Source organism: Micromys minutus (assembly GCF_963924665.1).
Source record: "Micromys minutus genome assembly, chromosome: 15".
Classification (NCBI taxonomy): domain Eukaryota; kingdom Metazoa; phylum Chordata; class Mammalia; order Rodentia; family Muridae; genus Micromys; species Micromys minutus.
In genome coordinates, this window is record NC_137984.1 from 23472467 (window position 1) to 23494822 (window position 22356).

Sequence of the window (22356 nt, forward strand, 5' to 3'; positions counted from 1 at the left end):
AAACGGTTTCTAGTCTAACAGAATTTTAGTCATTCCTTGTACCCTGAGTGGGTAGAGCTTCAGGCTACAGAGGACATAGATGTACAGAGAACTCCTTTAAAACATTTTTTTAAAGGAATTGTGCTACACAAGAAAATAGGATGCTGTGCATAATAAATTGGGTATTTAGAATTGTCTTGGAAATATATTTATAATTGAAACATATGTAAGCTGTGTAGTTTTATTTTTAATTATCTATTTTTAAGTAAATATTTCACTAGCATTTCAAAAAATAAAATCTCACAGCCCCTTAAAGAAATAAATAAAAATATGGTAAAATCAGATGATATAATTTACATAAAAAGTAGGGTGAGAGGAACTTAAATAGAAAATATATGTAATATTGTGAAGCAAAGATTGTCTTCTATATGACACAAACATCTTTAGGGTGTTATAAGCAACTAGTTTAAAAATTTTAAAATGTGCTCTATTATATTGTTTTAGCTTTATGCCCAAACAATGTACTTATATTCCTTTTTCTTTTTACTAATTCACTGAAACATCTTTCTGCTAATTTCCACAACCCAAATGGCCGACTAATGTTGCCTTCTCATAGACAAAAGAATACGTTTATATTTTGTGATGTGGCTTTAGTATCTCCAATAAAGGCAGTTTCATTGCATTAAAAAAATCCACACTTTTATGTAACAAAACAACCTCAAAACTGGTAAAAGAGATACACAAATAATAAGTAACATATAGAAAACTAGGTCATTTGGCATTAATTCATAAAGAAAATAGGTCTGCTCCAGCATAGGTCTGAGAGGTGCAATTACTGCTTGTCATTTCTCTCCTGCTGGAAGGAGTGGGGACTGATGGCTGTCCATGTCTTCCCTGGCTGCCTGCACCCTCTGTCAGGGAACATAAGAAAAGCAAATGAAAGAGGTACTTGAGGAGTTCTGAGAGATGCAGTTGGGTGAAGGTCTGGGGTTAATGGTAGCTAAGAGTCTACATCCCCTCACAGTGACAGACCAGTGAAAGTGTGGCATGTACCCTAGTTCCCCACACATAGCAGGAGACTTGCAGCGTCCCCTCTTCCCTGAGGGAAATGTCTTAAAATATAAAATCAGAAGGTGCAGCTTGATTCTGATACTCCCTGCTATATGGCTGCCATTTGTATGTCTCAGAACAACTGGTACTGTGAGTTTCATTAGGACCCTTCTCCTGGAAGCTGCCTGTGGCCTTGAATACACGCTTCCGGGGATTCATGATAGAAATGGGAAAGTATTTTTTTTCTATCCAGAGAAAATTCTGCTGAGTGAGTCAGTATATATAGGACAGAGGTTAAAAAATTTACAGTTTCATGACATTTTTTTTCTTAGGTTAGAAGTTTTGCATGTTATTATTGAATGTTTTGAGTTATTCTTCAACACTTAAAAATCAGAAAAATCTCACGTTGAGATTGTTCCAGTTTCCTGGGTTTTCCTAACAATCAGCGAATCTATCAGTGGGCTCGATATCCTTTTACAACTGGCTAGAACTGAGCAGCCACAGTTATTGAGAATGCCACCTGAAGCTACTCAGTTCTCCCAACATCCTACAGCAAGGCTCCTCCCCAAAGCCATCTCAGAAATCCTCAGAGCACCTGGTGCTGAAATCCTCCTGTTGCCTTTAGTTCTGTCATGCATCTTCATTCTTTTGGATCCATGGGCTGCAATGCTGGAATGCATTAGAATACTGCAGGGTTTGTACATCTCAGATGTAACCAATTGCATTCATTTGTCTAGAGTGGAGGAACGTGTGTGTGTGTGTGTGTGTGTGTGTGTGTGTGTGTGTGTGTGTGTGTGTGTGTTGTATAGGCCAGAAGACAACCTCAGGTGCCATCTATTTTCTTGTTTTTGGAAGAGGCTATCTCACTGGAAGTGACTAAGTTAGCTAGTCAGCCCCAGAAATCTACCTGTTTCCACTTACCCAGTGATAGGCTTAAAGAGTTCACCAATGTGTCTAGCTTTTGAAGCTGAGTAGTGTTAGATAAAGTATTTCTTTCTTTCTTTCTTTCTTTCTTTCTTTCTTTCTTTCTTTCTTTCTGTCTGTCTGTCTGTCTGTCTGTCTGTCTGTCTTCCTTCCTTCCTTCCTTCCTTCCTTTCTTTCTTTCTTTCTTTCTTTCTTTCTTTCTTTCTTTCTTTCTTTCTTTCTTTCTTCCTTTCTTTTTACATGGGACCAGACTGAGCAATTCTTGTTCAGGGTGACTAGATGGCAGCATTGATTACTTTCTTTCTAATAATTATTTTTTTGAGATTATAATATGATTACATCATTTTCTCCTTTTCTTTCCTCCCTCCAAGCCCTCCCATTTGACCATTCTCTTCCTCTTTCAAATTTTCCTTTGAAAATACCCTTTTCACGTTAATTGTCATTACACACATACATGTATGTGTACAATATATAAACATACATTTGCGTGTATATTAGGGATACTCTCATACTCATATTCCTAAAAGCATAAGTATAAACAGCTTAGTCTGTATAATATTATTGTCTGTGTGTTTTCAGGGCTGACTATTTTGTATTGGATAACCAATACCAAACACGTAGTGTGCTCTTTCTTGGGGAAGACCATTTCTCCCACTCTCAGCACTCCTTAGTTGCCTGTATTCTTTATACAGGGGTGAAATCTCCTGAGCTTCCCCTTCACTTAGTGTGTCTACTGTTATTATCCTTCTTCAGGTCATGTTTAGGCAGCCATTTAGGTAAGACTTTGTTGGTCCAGCCTCTGACATTTCTAAGAGACACAATTTCATAGTAAAGTCCCTATCTTCTGGCTCCTACATGCTTTCTGCCCCATTTCTGCAGTGAATCGCTAAGCTCATCGTAGATATAGGAGCTGGGACTGGTTTCTACAACTCTGCATTTTTATTGGTGATGGTTTTCTGTAATGGTCTCCATCTGTGGCAAAGAGGGGTTTCCATGATAGGGGTGAAGACTACACTTACCTGTGAGTATAAGGACATAGGCAAGGATTTTGCTGGGTTTATAAAATGATGGTTGTAGATCCATAACCTCACTAGCTCTAGGTAGTTGTTCATGTTTCCAATATGAGACATGGTTGCCCTCTTGTTGAGTTGGTCTTAAGTTCAGTTAGAGAGCTATTAGTTACGGCCACAGTATTGGTGCCACTACTGAAACCTCAAGGTTTTTGTAGATTCTGGTCCCCCCCGCCTTTTTTTTTGGTTCAGCGGTGACTGATCACTTTCTTACATCATTTATACATGAGTAATTGTTCTTCTCCTTATGATCTCTGCCAAGGGAATTGTAGATTCCTAACCTTTTCTCAGCCTGGTCTACATAGTGAGTTTCAAGCCAACTAAAGCTCCACAGTGAAATCCTGGGTCAAAAACCAAACCAAACCAAACCAAACCAAACCAAACCAAACCAAACCAAACCAAACCCAACCCAACCAAACCAAACCAAACCAAACCAAACCAAACCAAACCAAACCAAACCAAACCAAACCAAACCCAACCCAACCCAACCCAACCCAACCAAACCAAACCAAACCAAACCCAACCAAACCAAACCAAACCAAACCAAACCAAACCAAACCAAACCCAAAACAACAAACAGGTTAGCTTTATTTTTTTTTTATCTTTTAAACCCCTGCAGTTTGGGGCTTAGAAGGTGCACAGGCTATGCTGTCAACCAGTGATGGGTAGTCTCCAGTCTTTAAATCACTGATAGATTCCAAGGACTACATTATTGCTGTTTGAGTTTTTCTGTCTCACAAAGCAGAGGAGAGTTATTGCTGATATTCACAATCTCCCTCTGTCTCTGTCTCTCTCCTGTATTGTGCAAAGTGTGAACCTGTTGACTGGCAAAAGAAGATGCACCTGTAGTGTATGCGTGCCATGGGATCACTCTTTGTAAGGCCCATAAACAGACAAGATGTCAACTTAGAACCTCATCTGTTACCAGCAGTTTTAATCTTGTCATGATTTATTGTAAACTGCAATCACTCTGGACCATAATATCCTGGCAGCTACTTCAATAGCCAAGCTTTCATCTAAAAATGTGATCTATAGGCAGAATAAAACGTTCAGAGAGGGAGTGTCATTTAATAGGCATGGCCATTATCTGGTGATCATAAAGGAAAGTTTTCTCAAGGGTAGGTTTCATCACTATCCATAGACCCTGCTGTTTGAACAGACCTGCTGAGGGGTATTAGGATGAAGTGGCCAAAGGGTGCCCTGGTAGACAGGGAACAAGGTGTGTCACTAAAAGATCACACCATTCATGTGGTTCACTGGGGGTGAGGGAAGAGTGAAAGGCCTTCTGGGAATGGGGAAGAGAGGGGGGAAGGGAAGAAGGCATAAAGAGATAGAGATATTTGGGGTGGCCAGGATCTTTTAAAAGGATAAGTGTGTCACATCATGGAAATATGTAAACTGGTAGTGACAGTGGAAATGTACCACACCTGGCTGATATTGGTGAAGAAGTAAGATGCTGCTGCTGCTGTGTTGCTGAAAGCAAGGTTGGCAGAGCTCCTAATATACAAAAAGGGGGAAAATGCTGGCTTGCAGGTTACTGGGAATCTTAGGAGTGAGTTCAAGGACGATGTGTTAAAATGTACAAGTGGGAGAATAGAAGGTTTCTTTTGCAAACAACTATCAAAGCTTCTCCTCATTGATTATGTTTTCTCCTGCAGGAAGATATCTACAGTTTTATGGGAAAAGACAACTCTTCCCATCAGTCAGGAGAGCTAGTCTGATAAGCAGTGGGCTGGCAGATTTAGCATGCTGGAAAAGTAGAACAGAAGAGAAAGAAAGGAGAAAGAAAGGAGATGTGTGAGGACTATTAGTTGAGGCTGAGTCCAACTGGTTTTTTTTTTTTTTATTTTTTAAACGACTTTATTTTGCAAAACAAAGATAAATGTACAGATTTTAAACATTTTTTGCTTAAAATTATACATTTTTGTCAGTACTGTTTTTTCAGACATTAAAATAAATTTTACATAAAACCATGTGAATATGTTTTTTAGTCAGTACTTGATTTTTTTCAAGGGCTTGACAGTATGCATTGAAAACCTACTAGTTGCAATAAGCGGAAAGTACATGCAAAACAAAACGCAACATGGAAATAGTCAAAGTCTTCTTGTTTTGTGAATATATGTTTATTTTTTGTTTTCTTTATTTCTTGGACTTCATACAGTCTGTGAGTTGTTTCTGGTTTTTTTTTTTTTTAATACAGCCACATGTAGGGATTTTTTCCCCCACATCATGTTGCCAGTGGTGCTAGATGCTCATTTTTATTTCTTCTTTCTTTCCTTTCTTTCTTTTGAGACAGAGTTTCACTATATAGCTCTGGCTGTCATGAGGCTCATTAGGTAGATCAGGCTGACTTTGAGCTCACAGAGATCATTGTGCCTTTGCCTCCTAAATGCTGGCATTAAAGGCATGTGACTCCTTGCCTGGCTTTTTTTTTCTTTTTTGAGTCGGGGTATTATCAGCCTTCAACTCAATATATAGGGAAGTCTCTTTGAACTCCTAATTCTCCAGCTTGATTGCTGGGACTACATCTATGTGTGAGCCTCCACATCCAGTATCTGTAGTAATAGAATTAAAACCATAGCTTCATGAGTGCTGGGCTATCACTCTCCTAATGAGCTCCTGACATGGTGGATTCTCTGAACAAATGTAACATATATGATTCTTTAGCTGTTCTTTTAGCAGAGACTTACAGTCACTTTTAACTCTCATGTTACCTGATTTTAGAAAATTCACCTGAGTAATATTTTCAATGCAGCACTAGTTGAGTGAAGAGCTGGCAATAAAGCCCTAAGATTTGGAATTTTATTTTATTATACTTTTCTAAAATTTTAAGATTTTTAAATTTAAAATTTAATTACATAATTGTACTCGTTCTTTTTCCTCCCTCTGGCCCCTGCCATAAATTCTTATCTTTGCTCTCTTAAAAATTCATGACCTCTGACCTCTGGCTTACTTTTGTTTAATTGTTGACACACACACACACACACACACACACACACACACACACACACACACATTATAAGATAAATAAGTGGATATCTTTTGCCCAGGGTAGATTATTTTGTGCCCTCAGCATTCCTTAGTTGCCTGTTTTTCTTTGTCTTAGCTTGGGACCCTGTTAGAGTAACCCTCTGTGTGCTTATTGAGGTCATTCCTTAAGTCTTCTTAGGTAGCCTTGTTGTTTAGTCTTTATGGGTGTAACTTTTCTGTCACTTTTACAAAATGCAATCTTTCAGCAAACTTCCTGTCACTCTGCAGGCTTTTCATCCCCTATTTTATGATGTCCCCTGAGCCTTAGGTACAGGAGTTGTGCAATAGATGAATCAATTGCTAATGGGCATTGCACAATCATTTATTCTTTATGTTTTGATTGGTTGTACCTTCTGTTATTGTATTGTTTGTTGTTAAGAGATGTTTCTTTGTTGAGGAAGGAGAGCTCCACAGAAACATCACAGAAAGGAAGGTATTGCTCCTGCCAGAGGTTGAGAATTGCCTCACCCCAGGCTTTCTCTTAGACCCAGCCTTTTGAGCTTTCCCTGTAGTCAGATGGGGTTAAGGGACCTCTCCACATTCAGGTAAGGGAAAGAGAACATGGGACATCTAGTGTGGAAGGGAAGATGAATTTATGATGAGTTGACAGCTTTGGAATACAACTGTCTGAAAGTGGTATACCTTTAAAACGGGAAAGGATAATGTACATTTCAAAGGATATGAAATATATATTTGAAAACAAATAAACAAAAAAGAATGGAGGGAATTATGCTATTTAATTTCTACGAAGAGTCATGATTGTCCAAGACCGTAAAATTTAAAGATAGTTTTCATTAGTTGATTCTTTTCTGATAAGGGAAGTCCCTCCGGCTGAGTGGGATACACTTTCTCTTGCCCTATCTTCATCAGCCTGGTGTTCCCTACATGCAGTATTATGTAGTCTCTCTTGCCCTATGTTAATGGACTGAATTTCCTTCCATGAAGTTTCAATCAGAGTAGCTACTTGTAGAACACATCGAGTAACAGTTTGCTTTCTGGAAGAAAGAAATTTGATTTAAAGGCAGTAAATTACTTGATGCAGCACACTGTGGGAAGCCATTTTTTTGTTGTGTGCTCTGACAGTCTTGAACTTTACTGAGACTTTGTTTATAGAAACCACTGACAGTTGAATAATCCTGTCCCATATTGATGTCCCAGAAATGGCTAACCAGTGATAAAGAAAAACTGTGTCAGACAGAATTAAACAGGCAAGGAAGACTTTACTCACACAACAGGAGTCAAGACTGTTTGCAATAGGGGAGACAGAATGAAGTCAACCCTGAATATAAGAGGAACATCTGGGGACACACAGCTCACAGGCAGGGAGAGAATGTCCTTGAGGGAGTTAAAAACAGTGGCATTGAAAAAGGTACCTCACTCTTAACCCTTTCAGTGGGGTGGGTGACTTAGATAGCCGATGTGACAAGGAACATGGAGGAGTAAGGTATTGAGCAAGACTATAAAGCAGGATGCATGAAGCCACTGCACAAAAAGGTTGGCAAATCTCTGTCCTACTGTCTGAGGACACACACACACACACACACACACACACACACACACACACTCACACACACACAGAGAGAGAGAGAGAGAGAGAGAGACAGACAGACAGACAGACAGACAGAGACAGAGAGACAGAGAGACAGAGAGAGACAGGGAGAGACAGAGGGAGAGGAAGAGAGAGACAGAGGGAGAGGAAGAGAGAGACAGAGACAGAGAGAGGACAGCTAACCGCAGGTCCTACAATGGGGACTGCCTGATCTTCTAGGCTGCACTATCTGGCTGATTAGAAAAATGAGCATCTTAAAGGAGGGAACCATGATGTGAACAGATAAGGCAGGGGAGTGGATGGAGCGTGATGCTCACAATGTCTTATACACAATGCGTGTAAGAATAGCATAGGAACAAACTTGTTGCTAAAGAGAAGACCATTCCCCATCCCCCAGGCCTATGAGAACTCACTTGGACTCACCAGCAGAGGTGGTTCCAAATGCCCCGTGGCTCATTGCAGTTACAAAATGCACACCCCTGGGCGGAGATTTAAGATGCTAATGTGATGCATACAGTTGTATTAAATAAATGTAACAGAGAGAATGAAGCAAGCTTCACTATGGAATTGACTCAAGTCCTACAGTACCTACATATATACTCCATCCTTTACAGTGTGGACATTGAGTTTCTTATTTCTCCCTTTACTTTTTTGCTTCTGTTCCTGTCCACATGTCTCCGACAAATTCCTTGTTCTGGAGGTACTCATCAAAAACTGGTATCCATTGATATATATCAAGGGTGGTGGAATTCTTGCTGAACTGAGCAAGGTCAGGTAATCAGAAATCCTAGTCAATAAAGGAGTCCAGAGAAACATGATTGGTTAGGGAGGGTATCTCTGGTTATGAGAAGAAACCAATGCCACCCATTCTGCTGCCTTCCATAAGGAGACGATGTTCTTGTTTGTGGGGCTCCAATATCCTGCTAGTACCTTTCCATTATCTCTGAGACATTCCTGGTTAATGGATGCTCTCCTGTTGCAAGAGCCTGAATAAAAGCCATCTTCTCAGTTGCTTAGTGCAATCTATCTTTTACGGTACTGGATCTGTGCTTGAACCGCAGTAAAATACATATCTTTAGAACCAATGTTTGTTTCAACTGTAAGATTAATTAGTTATCTTATTTTTTTTTGCCTGTGGGCATGCATTTGTGAACACCTGTGTGTGCATGAATGCATGTTCCTGTGCATAAACATGCAGAAGCCAGAGGAGAATGCTGAGTATTATTTATTATCTGCCTTATTATGTCTAAGCAAGCTCTCTTAGTGAACAGAAAACTTGTCATTTTTGGTTAGGTTGGTTGGCCAGTAGCAAAAGGAGTCATCCTGTTTCTGGCCTCTTGAGGGTGGAGCTTATAGGATGTATGGCTGTGTCTGGTAATCTGGATTTAGGTCTGCATGCTTATATACTATATTCCTAAACTTACTATGATATTTCCCCAAGTTTATGAAACTGCTCTGCTCCATCCAGGCAATGGGATCTCCAGGGTCTCATGTGCTCATTCCTGGCTGACAATTAAAAGGATGGTTAGATCCCATCCTTCCCACACCGAGTTCTAAATATTTATTGCATACAGAATTGTCTCTAAGATCTATAGGTCTTCTTGAAAAATCACAAAGAACCTGTTTTCTTTGTCTTGTAATATGAAAGGTACTGGAAATGACTAGTCTTATTAGACACATTATTATCAACGAGTTTCCTAGGAAAGGATCTCAATTCAGGTTAAGTTTGCTATTAACGTGAGACTGTTAAAGATTATTTACTGCTAAGGTGGGAGGGTTAACTACTAAGGTTCAGCAACTAAGAGTGTGTACTTGTCTTCCAGAGGATCTAAGTTCAGTTCCCATCACATAGATTAGGTGATATTCTCCTCCTTTCCCCTGCCCTCCCTTCCCCTCCACCTTCCCTTCCCCTCCCCCGCTTTTCACATACATACACAGAGACATTAGAAAGAACGTAAATCTTTTACAAAGGTGCAGCTTTGCTAAAGTATTTTGAATGAAAAAAAAAAAAAAAAAAAAAAAAACAGAGAGGAACTGGGGAGACATTTTTACTGCACCTTCCACTGTTTCCTCTGAAAAGAGGTAAAGAGGTCCTCTGTATTCTGCAGTTCAGTGGCTGTGTGTTGGGAAGTGGGCATCAGTCTGGTGGGAGCTAGTGATCCCCAAGAATAGCACGCTCTACTCTCTCTTTGAAGATGCCCGCATAAACTTTGCTATTTTTGTTTCCTTTGATCTACTCTCTCTCTCTCTCTCTGGTAAGTTTAAATGCTATTCTTTGAAATGCCTCCTAGAGAAAAATAATTATGCTAGTTGAAAACACTGAGACACAGCAAGCCCTAAAAAAATCCACTGGTCAGATTTCACACTTTACCCTCACTTGGCTGTCCCTGAATGTCTTCTGAGCTGATAATTAGGTTTCCAGGGTTTGCTTTCTCATTAATGGCCCCTGTACTGTCAAAACCCCCATTGAGAGTGAGATTTATTTAAGAGAGAATTAAAATCCAATATAGAGAGAAGGGCCACATTATCAAGCGATAACAGTATTTTGGCAATCCAGTGCCTGGAAGGAATTCAAGACATTTTTTGCTGTTCAGACTCAGCTTAGAACTTCCAGATGTCTGTGTTGGTTATAACTACTTTATTCTTATTTCTGTCTTTGGATTTGAGTGCGGTGCTGTCTTCTGATCATAATCTCTTGGGTATCATGATGGAAAATGGAGGTTTTCTGCTGAGGCAAGGAAGCTTTCTGCTTTTGTATTTTGGCAGACTTGGATAGGGAACTTGGGCCAATATAGGATGCAGGTGAGAAGAGCTGAGAACATGGAATAGAGGACATAGAGACTCCAGAAGATGTGGTCCAATTTCCCTTCCGGGAATCATTGCAAGGTTTCTAGCAAAGATGGTTCTGCCTCTCACCACAAGTGTGAGTGAGATTTAGCTAGGCAGGGACAGCTAGACAGTGGCTGTCTCAGAAGTCACAGTAGGAGCTGTCCATGAGAGGCTCAGAATGAATGCTTGGTACCGAGCTTTTGTCCCCTTTCAGTCTGTAATTACCTTCACAAATATCAATTTGTAAAAAAAATATGTTTCTGGGGGCATCATTTACTTTTATATTGTTGTTCTAAACTACCCTGATGGAAAGAAAGGACTCATATTTCCTGAGGGTGTATAATTCATCATGGTCAGGAAGGAATGACATTCATTCCGGAAATACAGGATGGAGGGAGGGAGAGAGCGAGGCAGAGAAAGAGAGACACAGAGAGAAACAGAGAGAGAGATAGATACAGAGAGGAGACAGAGATATAGGAACATAGAGAGAGACAGAGAGACACACACAGAGAGACAGATAGGGGTAGAAACAGAAAGTGGGTCAAGGCCTCAAATCCTGCTAGAGAAATGTCCTTCCTGCAGGAAAACCTCTTCTCCCAATGGTTCTATAACCTTCCTAAAAGGCACCACCAACTGGGGACTAAATGTTAAAGAGCATGAGCCTGTGGAAGGCATTTCTCCATAAGACTATCACACTGGGGCTGTAGAATTCTTGTTTAAAAGAATATACTGAGAAGAATGAAGGAGAATAACTAAGCTTCTCTGGGCACCCAAGTTCCTACACTTACACTGTCCTACTCAATCCTGGGGACAATGTAGACCTTGAATACTGCTGCTTATTTGCCTCTGTGTCTCTGTTTTTCTCTTACCAAGAAACTGAAGCTTGTTTACTGAGCAATTTCCAGGCCATAAAACTGGCTCTCTGTTTAAAGATCTCCTCTACAAGTTTCATCAAGGGTGTCAGTGTGGTGAGAGAGTGCTTCCTTTCACAGAACCTAGAGGGAAACTGTCAGCTATGGCAGTGCAGTTTGTAGAATAGTTATCTGGAAACAGAGAGCAGAGGCAGGGGAAATGCAAACATTCATGTCACATCTCAAAGGGCATTTAATGCAGCTTAGGAAGTGATCCTGGCCATCTCATACATAGCAGGTGATGTGCTGGGGGTTGGGAAGACAAGTACAAGATGAGGTTGCCTGTCTATGAACTTCACCCTTGATCTTTCCTGATGGTCCAGGTAGAGCCTAGTCTTCCAGGGTGTTCCTTGATTTTTCCTGATGGTCCAGGTAGAGCCTAGTCTTCCAGGGTGTTCCTTGATTTTTCCTGATGGTCCAGGTAGAGCCTAGTCTTCCAGGGTGTTCCTTGATCTTTCCTGATGGTCCAGGTAGAGCCTAGTCTTCCAGGGTGTTCCTTGATTTTTCCTGATGGTCCAGGTAGAGCATAGTCTTCCAGGGTGTTCCTTGATCTTTCCTGATGGTCCAGGTAGAACCTAGTCTTCCAGGGTGTTATGGCACCTCACACTTATCCAGTCATCTTGGATCCAGCCTGACTCTAATATCCAGGCTGCTCTTGGGCCTGCTCTAACATACCCTGAGCTCTCACTACACATGCAATTGTTTGCTAGGGACATGCCTCCTTCATTATCTGCCTTGCAAACTCTTTTCTCTTTGCAAAGCCCAAAAAACTCCTCTGAAAAAACTATCTCTCACTTGCATACATGTCTGTTCCCTTCACTTTGAAGACTTTTTTTCTATTTCAAATAGCATTATGGCTTCTTATGTTTCTGTTATCTTTTAAAACTTGGTAAATTTCATTCCCAGGTGAGGTGCTGCAAGCTTGTAATCACAGCTCTTTGGTGGCAGAGGCAGAGGCAGAGGCAGAGGCAGAGGCAGAGGCAGAGGCAGAGGCAGAGGCAGAGGCAGAGGCAGAGGCAGAGGCGAGGCAGAGGCAGGGGCAGGGGCAGGGGCAGGGGCAGGGGCAGGGGCAGAGGCAGAGGCAGAGGCAGAGGCAGAGGCAGAGGCGGAGGCAAAGGAGGAATGGATTACTTTGAGACTACCCTTGTCTTTTTCTTGTTATCCAAGTTGACATATCAAAACTATGTCTCAAAACCAACCAGCTAGCCAACTAACAAAGAAACCAACCAAACAACCAATCAACCAAGAAACCAACCTTCAAAAAACCTTGGGATATGCTCTTTCGCTTTCCTCTTGCCATCTTGTTGTCAGTGATATGTTCTTGCCTTTCCCTTGTACCTTGTCTGTGTCCCTGAATCTCTGCTGGTCCAGGTGTCGAATGGTCTGAGCCCTGTTCTGTGCCCTAAAGCTACCGGGTGGGAACAGAGGTTCCAATGCTGGGTTCCTGGACCCTGGATCAGGCAGGGCAGGGGCGCGCTTTCCGTGCGTACTCGGCAGAGATCTCTCTGCCCCCTGGCTACTCAGATCTCTTTCTCACCAGGCCTTTATTTTTGGGAACTGCTGTTCCAAGTGGAAGATGGGCCGAGTCTGTTCTATGCCCCCCAGTCTATGTTTTCTATGTTGTCTTCAGTCCCTGAGATCCTTTCTTCCATCTCTTGTAGTCTGTTGGTCATACTTGTATCTACTCCTGATTTCTTTCTTAGGCTTTCTATTTCCAGGGTTGTATTTTTTCTTGTTTTCTTTATTGTTTTTATTTCCATTTTCAATTCTTTCATCTCTTTGTGTTTTTCCATAGTTCTTTGAGTGATTTCTACTATTTTACCTGTGATTGTTTAAAGGAGTTCTTCATGTGCTTCTCAAAGATCTTCATCATCACAATGAAGCATGATCTTAAGTCTAAATCTTATTTGTCTGGAGTGTTGGGAAATCCACTACTTGCTTTGGTGGGAGAACTGGGTTCTGGTGTTGCCAGGTTGTCTTGGTTTCTATTGCTTGGGTTCTTGTGCTTTCCTCTTGTCATCTTGTTGTCAGTGGTTGTTGGTAACCTTTTCGTTTCTGACTGGTGCTTGTCTCTCCTGTAGGTCTGAAGGCCTGTGGGCTCAGGAGGGTGGTTGCTCCTGGGTGTTCGGTTCTTTGTGGGCAAGCAATGAGTTCTGGTGGCAGTGACTCAGTTCTGTCTTTGTGGGCTCTGGTATGAGAGCCCTTGGGAGACTGTTCTGGGAGCTCTGCTCTCTGTCCACAGGTTCTGAGTCCTAATAGCAGAGACCCTGCTCATTCTCTAGGCCAAAAGGGACCCTTTTGCATAAGCACCATGCTCCCTGTGCCCTGAGAACTCCCTGCATTCCCTTGTTGGACACTTGGTGGGCCCATGTGTCAATGTCACCTTGGTCCACGTGAAAATGTGCATTTGCAGCCGATCTCGGTGCTCAACCTTCCCCGGGCAGATCCAGAGTCCTGATGATAGAGACCTGCCCCTCATTGTGCTAGGGAAAGGGCCCTTTTTCCAGAGAGCGCTGTCCTCCCTGTTCTCTGAGAACTCCAGGTACGACCTCCCTGGGCATGGACTCCAGGATTAGTGGTGCTTCAGGTGGAAAAGTGCCTTTGAAGCTGATCTGTGATCTCAGTCTTCCCAGGGCAGATCCCCAGTCCTGATGCCAAAACTATTTTCTTGTTTCTTAAGCAGCTCCTCTTTTCATTTATTTGACATACAGTTGACTGTGTCCTAACAGAGACGTCTGTGTTTCTATTTCTTGTTCTCTTAAACAAGTCCAACCAATGTCCTCTGCTCTTATTTCATTTGTGTTAGCTATCTAACATAGATCCTTCTCTACACATTTATATTTCACTAAACTCTGACAGAGTATCAGTCACTTATTGTGGAAAACTTAATGTTCTATCAAAGCATTAGTGAGCAAGTTATTACAGGAGACCTGATCCCCAAGGCTGGGGGACAGAAATTCCTCTTATGATGAAATGGACTGCTTTTCGTGGAGGTGCTCTCTTATTTGAAGGGAGTTTTGTGAGCCAGAGGAACTTCTACACATTCAACGTGAGCAGGGATAATCCACCAGACACTTTTTCTTCCATGCTAAGAAGAGAAGGAAGAAAGAAACTCTAGACCTCAATGACAAAAGAAGACTGATCTTGGGATAAAAGGGGACCTTCCAGGGACCACTGAGATAGCAAGCTCCTGTTTGTTCCCTGGAGCTCTTGTAGATGGAAACATACAACTCCACTTTAAAAGGTTATCCTCTGACATCTACATGTGTGCTGAGGCATGCATGCTTAAATTTCTCTCTCTCTTTTACACACATGCACACACACACACACACACACACACACACACACAGAGAGAGAGAGAGAGAGAGAGAGAGAGAGAGAGAGAGAGAGAGAGAGAGAGAAGAGAGAGACCCTGATAATAAATAAAATTTAAAAAGAACTGCCTCAGGACACAGGTCCTTTGTCAACCTGGGTATAAGTTATTTCCACTGAACTGGCTGAGGGGTATATGTTCTTTTTGAGACTTGCATGAAAAGTATTGTTTGCTGCCTTACCTAGCCACTCTGGGCTGCCATCTCCTGGGCTGTCTTCTGAGACCCAGCCTTCACCCTCCTCTCAGACTTGCTCTTTCAGGGCAATGGCTGTGGTTTATCATATAAAACATGATCTTGATCAAGTGCTGGTAGGTCGCTGCATTCTTTGTGGAAAGGGGAAAGTAGTTGAACTATGATAAAGACTAATTAGTCTACACAAATGTTTGAGCCATTTTTTCATAGGTGTTTCTAGAAATAAGCCCATTAAATCAAAGAGCAAGGCAGGATATTTTGATAATTGCTTTGTAAATATTGTAAAACTACAGGCTTAAGATTCAGTGACACATGCTCCTACCATGTTCCACTAGTTAATTCTTCCACCCTGAGATCTGTGCCCTGATGATTGTATAATATGCTCTTTTTCCTTCAAAACAGGCTGAGGTGTATTCTTCACAATACCATCAGAGTCCAGATGCTTTTCTAATTCCTCCCATTTTTATACCAGTAGTTTTTAGGAATAAGAAGGTGAGCATATTAAAAAAGTGTTGTGGCTTATAGTAAACAGCTTGGGGTTTTTTCAAAGACTTGGTGATTGTTTCCTGATTGTCAGTATTTTAAAAAACAGTTTACTGAAGGCACAAAGATTTCTGAACATATTAGGATTGAGATCTGTCTGTCTATCATCTATCTATCCATCTATTTGTCTCTATTTCACTTAGTTTACCTTAAGTTTTATAAGGGCCTGTTTCAAAATCCTGCTTTCTAAAGTTTTCATTATTTTCCAATTGAGAATATTTTCTATGCCATTAAAAATTTTAAATATTGGATTTGCCTCGTTTTTATAACATTTTCTACCCTAGAGGATGAAGATATTTAACTTTCCTTCTCTTGATTTTATTTAAACTCCCTTTCATTTCTTTCCCTCAGCTCATATAACAGTAACAGGAGAAGAGAACACAGAATATTGGTCTATTGATTTTGACACTTTAGTGAAAACCACGTGTGGCTGTGGAGAATCCCAAAGACAAGAGGGCTGCTTCTCTCCCAGTCAGGTCCTTCATACAGCAAACACTTGGTATCTATACATTTATTACATTAGTTTGAAAGCAAGAGAGTCAAGTAACAGCTTCCTGACTAGTGTCTACTAAGACCTGTAGGGTTAGCAGGGTCCTGTGTCCGCTCCACCACAGGCAGATGTCTGTAGGGAAGCCCCATGACACTGCTCCCGGGGTGAGGAAGCACAGGATGAGTTCCCAGATACAGCTGAAACTTGTTTGGAGGTCCCTGTGCTTGCAAGGAGACCGGGGTTGTCTGGTTCTTAGGCTTTCAAACACCCCAGTGCCGCTGAATGCCTCCAAAGAGCTGAGAGTCAGGGACCCACAGGCTGGATCTAGTCTATGGCCGATGGGAAAAAGAGGGAGCTCCTGCTGGTCCCATGGGGATATACCTCTGTTAAATTTTCTGATCTGTTTATCATCCCGGTCTCCATTTCCTCCCATACTTGATCCTGCCCTTTCCCCTTTCCCCCTCTTCCTCTCTTCCTCCCAAGTCCCTCCCATCCTCTACCTCCTATGAGTATTTTATTTCCCCTTCTAAGAAGGACTGAAGCACCTACACTTTGGTTTTTCTTCTTCTTGACCTTCATATGGGCTGGGAGTTGTATTGTGGGTATTCTAAGCTTTTTGCCTAATATCAATTTATCAATGATTACATGTCATGTGTGTTCTTTTGTGACTGGGTTACCTCACTCAGGATGATATTTTCTAGTTCCACCCATTTGCTTGTGAATTTCATGAAATTATTGTTTTTAATAGCTGAGTAGTACTTCACTGTGTAAATGTACCACATTTTCTGTATCCATCCCTCTGTTAAGGGACATCTGGGTTGTTTCCAGCTTCTGGCTATTATAAATAAGGCCGCTATGAACATAGTAGAACATGTGTCCTCATTAAATGTTGGAGTATCTTTTGGGTATATGCCTAGGAGTGGTATAGCTGGGTTCTCAGGTAGTACTATGTCCAATTTTCTGAGGAACTGCCATACTGATTTCCAGAGTGGTTATGCCAACTTGCAATCCCACCAGCAATGGAGAAGTGTTTCTCTCTCTCCACATCCTTGCCAGCATCTGCTGTCACCTGAGTTTTTGATCTTGGCAATTCTAGTGTGAGGTGGAATCTCAGGATTGTTTTGGTTTGTATTTCCCTGATGACTAAAGATGTTGAACGTTTATTTAGGTGCTTCTCAAACATACAGTATTCCTCAGTTGAGAATTCCTTGTTTAGCTCTGTATTCCAGTTTTTAATGGGGTTATTTCATTCTCTGAAGTCTATCTTCTTGAATTCATTGTATATACTGGATATTATCTCTCATTGGATGTAGAATCGTTAAAGACTGTGTTGAATCTGTAGATTGCTCTTGGTAATATGAAGAATTTTTACTATAGTAATTTTACTAATCTATGAGCATGGGCTATCTTTGCATTTTCTGAGGACTTCTTTGATTTTTTTGAGAGACTTTAAGTTTTTTTTCATAAAAAACTTTCACTTGTTTAGTTAGAGTTACCCCAAGGTATTTTATAATTTTGTGACTATTGTAAAGGGTATTGTTCCCCTAATTTCTTTTTCAGTCTGTTTATCATTTGTATAAAGAACAGCTCCTAATTTATTTAAATTAGTTTTATAACAAGCCACTTTGCTGAAGTTGTTTATCATTTATGGAAGTTCCCTGGTATAATTTTTTTCTGGTTGCTAATGTATATTATCATTTGCAAATAGTGATACCTTGATTTTTTCTTAGATAAGATTTGACAACTCTTACCCCCTTTATGTTCTTTTGTTGTCTTATTGCTCTAGGTAGAACTTTGAGGACTACATTGAATAGATATGGGGAGAGTGGGAAACATTGTCCTGTTTCTGATTTTAGTATGATTGTTTCAAGTATCTCTTCATTTAATTTGATATTGGCTGTTGGCTTGGTGTGTATTGGTTTTATTATGTTTATTTATTTGTTTTAAATTCCTGATCTCTCTAATACTTTTAGCATTTTTTTCAAATGATTTTTAAGCATCTAATGAGATAATCATTTGTTTATGCAGTGGATTACAATAATGAATTTTTGTATACTGAACCAAACTTGCATGCTGGGATGTAGCCTACTTGTTCATGGTAAATGATGATTTTGATGTGTTCTTGGATTTGGGTTGTGTGAATTTTATTGAGTATTTTTGAATTGACATTCATAAGTGAAACTGGTCTGAATCCTTTTTTTTATTGTTGGGTCCTAGTGTAGTTTAGGTATTAGAGTAATTGTGGCTTCTTAGAATGAATTAGGTAACATTTCTTTTGTTTCTATTTTATGGAATAGTTTGAGAAATATTAGTGTTAGCTTTTCTTTAAAGGTCTCTTAGAATTCTGTAATAAAATCTACCTGGCCAAAGGCTTTTTTTTTAGTTGGGAGGTTTTTAATGACATCTATTTTCTTAGGGGTTATGGAACTGTTTAGACAGTTAACTTGCTCTTGATTTAACTTTGGTACCTGCTATCTCTCTAGAAAAATCATCAGTTTAATCTAGATTTTCCAGCTTTGTTAAATATAGCCTATTATAGTAGGATCTCATGATTTTTTGGTATTTCCTCAATTTCGGTTATGTCTCAGTTTTGATTTCTGATTTTGTTGATTTGGATACTATCTATGGTCTTTTGATTTAGTTTGGCTAGGGGTTTATCCATCTTGTTGATTTTCTAAAAAAACAAAACAAAACAAAAAACAAAAACAAAAACTAAAACAGACAAACAAAACAAAACATAGAAACCCAACCCAACCAACCCAACCCAACCCAACCCAACCCAACCCAACCCAACCCAAACCAACCCAACCCAACCCAAACCAAACCAAACCAAACCAAACCAAACCAAACCAAACCAAACCAAACCAAACCAAACCAAACCAAACCAAACCAAACCAAAGCAAAAACCAACTTAAAACAAACAGCTTTTGGTTTTGTTGATTCTTTGTATCATTTTCTTTGTACCCATTTGGTTGATTTGGGCCCCAAGTTTAACTGTTTCCTGCCATCTACTCCTTTTGGGTACATTTGATTTTTTTTTTGTTCTAGATCTCTTAGGTATGCTGTTAAGATGCTAGCGTAGGACCTCTCCAATTTCTTTACCAGGGCACATTTTCCTTTTAGTACTGCTTTCTTTGTGTCCCATAAGTTTGGGTATGCCATGGCATGATTTTTGTTGAATTCCAGAAAGTCTTTAATTTTTTAATTTGTTCCCTGACTGAGTTAGTATTGAGTAGAGAGTTTTTCAGTTTCCACAGGAATGTGTGTTTTCTGTTGTTTTTGAAGACCAGCCTTAGTCCTTGGTAATCCGATAGGATGCATAGAATTATTTCAATCTTCTTGTATCAGTTGAGGCTTATTTTGTGACCAATTATATTGTCAATTTTAAAGAAGGTACCATAAGATACTGGAAAGAAGAGAAAAAAACTTTTTTTAGGGTGAAATTTTTTATAGATGCCTGTTAAATCTATTTCCCAACCTCTCTTAGTTTCACAGTGTCTCTGTTTAGTTTCTGTTTCAATGACCTGTCTATTAGTAAGAGTGGGGTGTTGAAGTCTCTCCTATTATTGTGTAGGGTTCAGTGTGTGTTTTAAGCTTTAGCAAAGTTTCTTTTATGAATGTGGGTGTCCTTTCATTTGGAGCATAGATGTTAAGAATTGAGACTTTCTTTTGATTGATGTTTTCTTTGATGAATATGAAGTATCCTTCCTCATCTTGCTTGAAAACTTTTTATTGAAAGTTGACTTTATTTGATATTAGGATGGTAACTTCAACCATTTTCTTGGAGGACTTTTTTCCAGATCTTTACTCTGAGGTAGTAGATTTCTTTGTTATTGAGGTGTGTTTCTTGCATGCAGCAAAATGCTGGATCCTTTTTGTGTATCCAGTCTCTTAGCTTATGTCTTTTTATAGAGGAATTGAGACAGGCACCAGTCAATGACAACAAGATCACCTATAATCACAGATAACAAGATCTTCAGGATTGAGAGTTCATCCTGATAGATTTTACCTTTGATGAGTGAAAAGCATCTTTTCTTATATTTTTCGATGACTTTTGATTGAAAATCTATTGTATTCGATAGTAGGATGGCTACTCCAGCTTGTTTCTTTGGACCATTTTCTTGGAAGATATTTTCCTAGCCTTTTACTCTGAGGTAGTGCCTCTCTTTGTTGCCGAGATGAGTTTCCTGTATGCAGCAAAACACTGGGTCCTGATTACATATCCAGTCTGATAGTCTATGTCTTTTTATTGGAGAGTTTATGGATGCTTAGAGATATTAAGGAATAATGATTGTTGCTTCTTGTTATTTTTGTTGTTAGAAGTAGAATTTTGATTGTGTGCCTTTCTTCTTTTGGTTTTGTTTCCAGAGGATTATTTTCTTGTTTTTTCTATGGTGTGGTTTCCCTCCATGTGTTGGAGTTTTCCATTATCATTTGTATGGCTGGAATTGTGGACAGATGTTGTGTAAATTTCATCTTGTCCTGGGATATCTTGTCTTCTCCATATATAGTAACTGAGAGTTTTTCTGGATATAGTAACCTGGGCTGCCATTTGTGTTCTCTTAGAGTCTATATGACATCTGTCCAGGATCTTCTAGCTTTCATAGTCTCTGTTGAGAAATCTGCTGTAAATCTGATCAGACTGCCTTTATACGTTACTTTTTCTTTTTCCCTTACTGCTTTTAGTATACTTTCTTTGTTTTGAACATTTGGTGTTTTGAATATTATGTGTAGGAAAAATTTTTCTGGTTCAATATATTTGGCATTGTCTAGACTTTTTGTATGTTCATGGTTATCTCTTTCATAAGGGAAGGGAAATTTTCTTCTATAATTTTGTAGAAGATATTTAGTGGGCCTTTTAGTTGGGAGTATTCGCTTTCTTCTATACCTATTAACCTTAGGTTTGGTCTTCTCATTGTGTCCTGAATATCCTGGATGATTTGCTTAGGAGCTTTTTGATTTTTGCATTTTCTCTTACTGATGTGACAGTGTTTTCTATTTTGTCTTCTGCCCCTGATATTCTCTCTTCCATCTCTTGTAGTCTGTTGGTAGTGCTTGCATCTATGACTCTGATCTCTTTTCTAGATTTTATCTCCAGGGTTGTCTCCTTTTGTGATTTCTTTATTTTTTTTATTTCCATATTCAATTCCTTCATCTGTTTGATTGTGTTTTCCTGTAGCTCTTTAAGTGATTTTTATATTTTCTCTTTAAGTACTTCTACTTGTTTATGTGTGTTCTCCTGTAATTCTTTAAGGGTGTTATTCATGTGCTTCTTGAGGACTTCCATCATCACCATAAAGTATAATTTTAAGTCCATATTTTGTTTATCTGGTGTTTTGGGATATACACTACTTGCTGTGGTGGGAGAACTGGGTTCTGATGTTGCCAGGTTTTCTTGGTTTCCATTGCTTAAGTTCATGCTGAACTCTAGTGGTCCCATATTTTCTTGGCTCTTGTTGAGTGTGTTCTTCCACTGATCTAAGAAGGACTGAGGCTTCTACATTTTGGCCTTTCTTTTTTTTTTTTTTTTTTTTTTGAGCTTGATATGGTCTGTGAGTTGTTTCTGGGGTATTCAGAGCTTTCTGGGGATAGTATCCATAATCCATGACTGCATATTATGTTTGTTCTTTTGTGACTGGGTTATCTCACTCAGGATGATATTCTCCAGATACATCTATTTTCCTAAGAATTTCATAAAGTCATTTTTCTAATAGCTGAGTAGTTCTTTATTGTGTAAATATGCCACAATTTCTGTATTCATTCATCTACTGAAGAGCATCTGCGTTCTTTCTAGCTTCTGGTTATTATAAATAAGGCTGCTATGAACATGGTGGAGCATGTGTCCTTATTGTATGTTGGAGCATCTTTGGGGTATATGCCTAGAAGTGAAATAACTGGTTCTTTAGGTAGTACTATGTCCAATTTTCTGAGGAACCGCTAGACAGATTTCCAGAGTGGTTGTTCCAGCTTACAACCCCACCAATAGTAGAGGAGTGTTCAAAAAAGGAACGTTTTATTCCCTACTCACATAATAGGACAGTGGCCCTGGGAACTAGCTTCTGCACATCTTTGTGAAAATGCCAATTTACTTTAGAGCATAAACTGAAAATGCACCTGAACGAGTTCTCTGTTCAAAACTAAATGCCTAGAAAAGTATTTTTTCAGGCTCAGCCCACAAAGGGGAATGCTGCTGTGGTTTAGCCAAGCTGAACTGGCAGTGGACATAATAATAGTTCTGTAGGCATGTAAGATACTATGGTTCTAGAGCAACGCTATGGCCTGTCAATGAGAGGCCTACATGAAGCACTGAAGGCTGAAACCTTAGCTACAGTGGTGGCTTGAAGGTGTTGGAACTTCCCATCAGCAGATCTGCAGAGAAAAGCTGTAGCTATAGAGTGAAGGGAGCCCGTTCTCT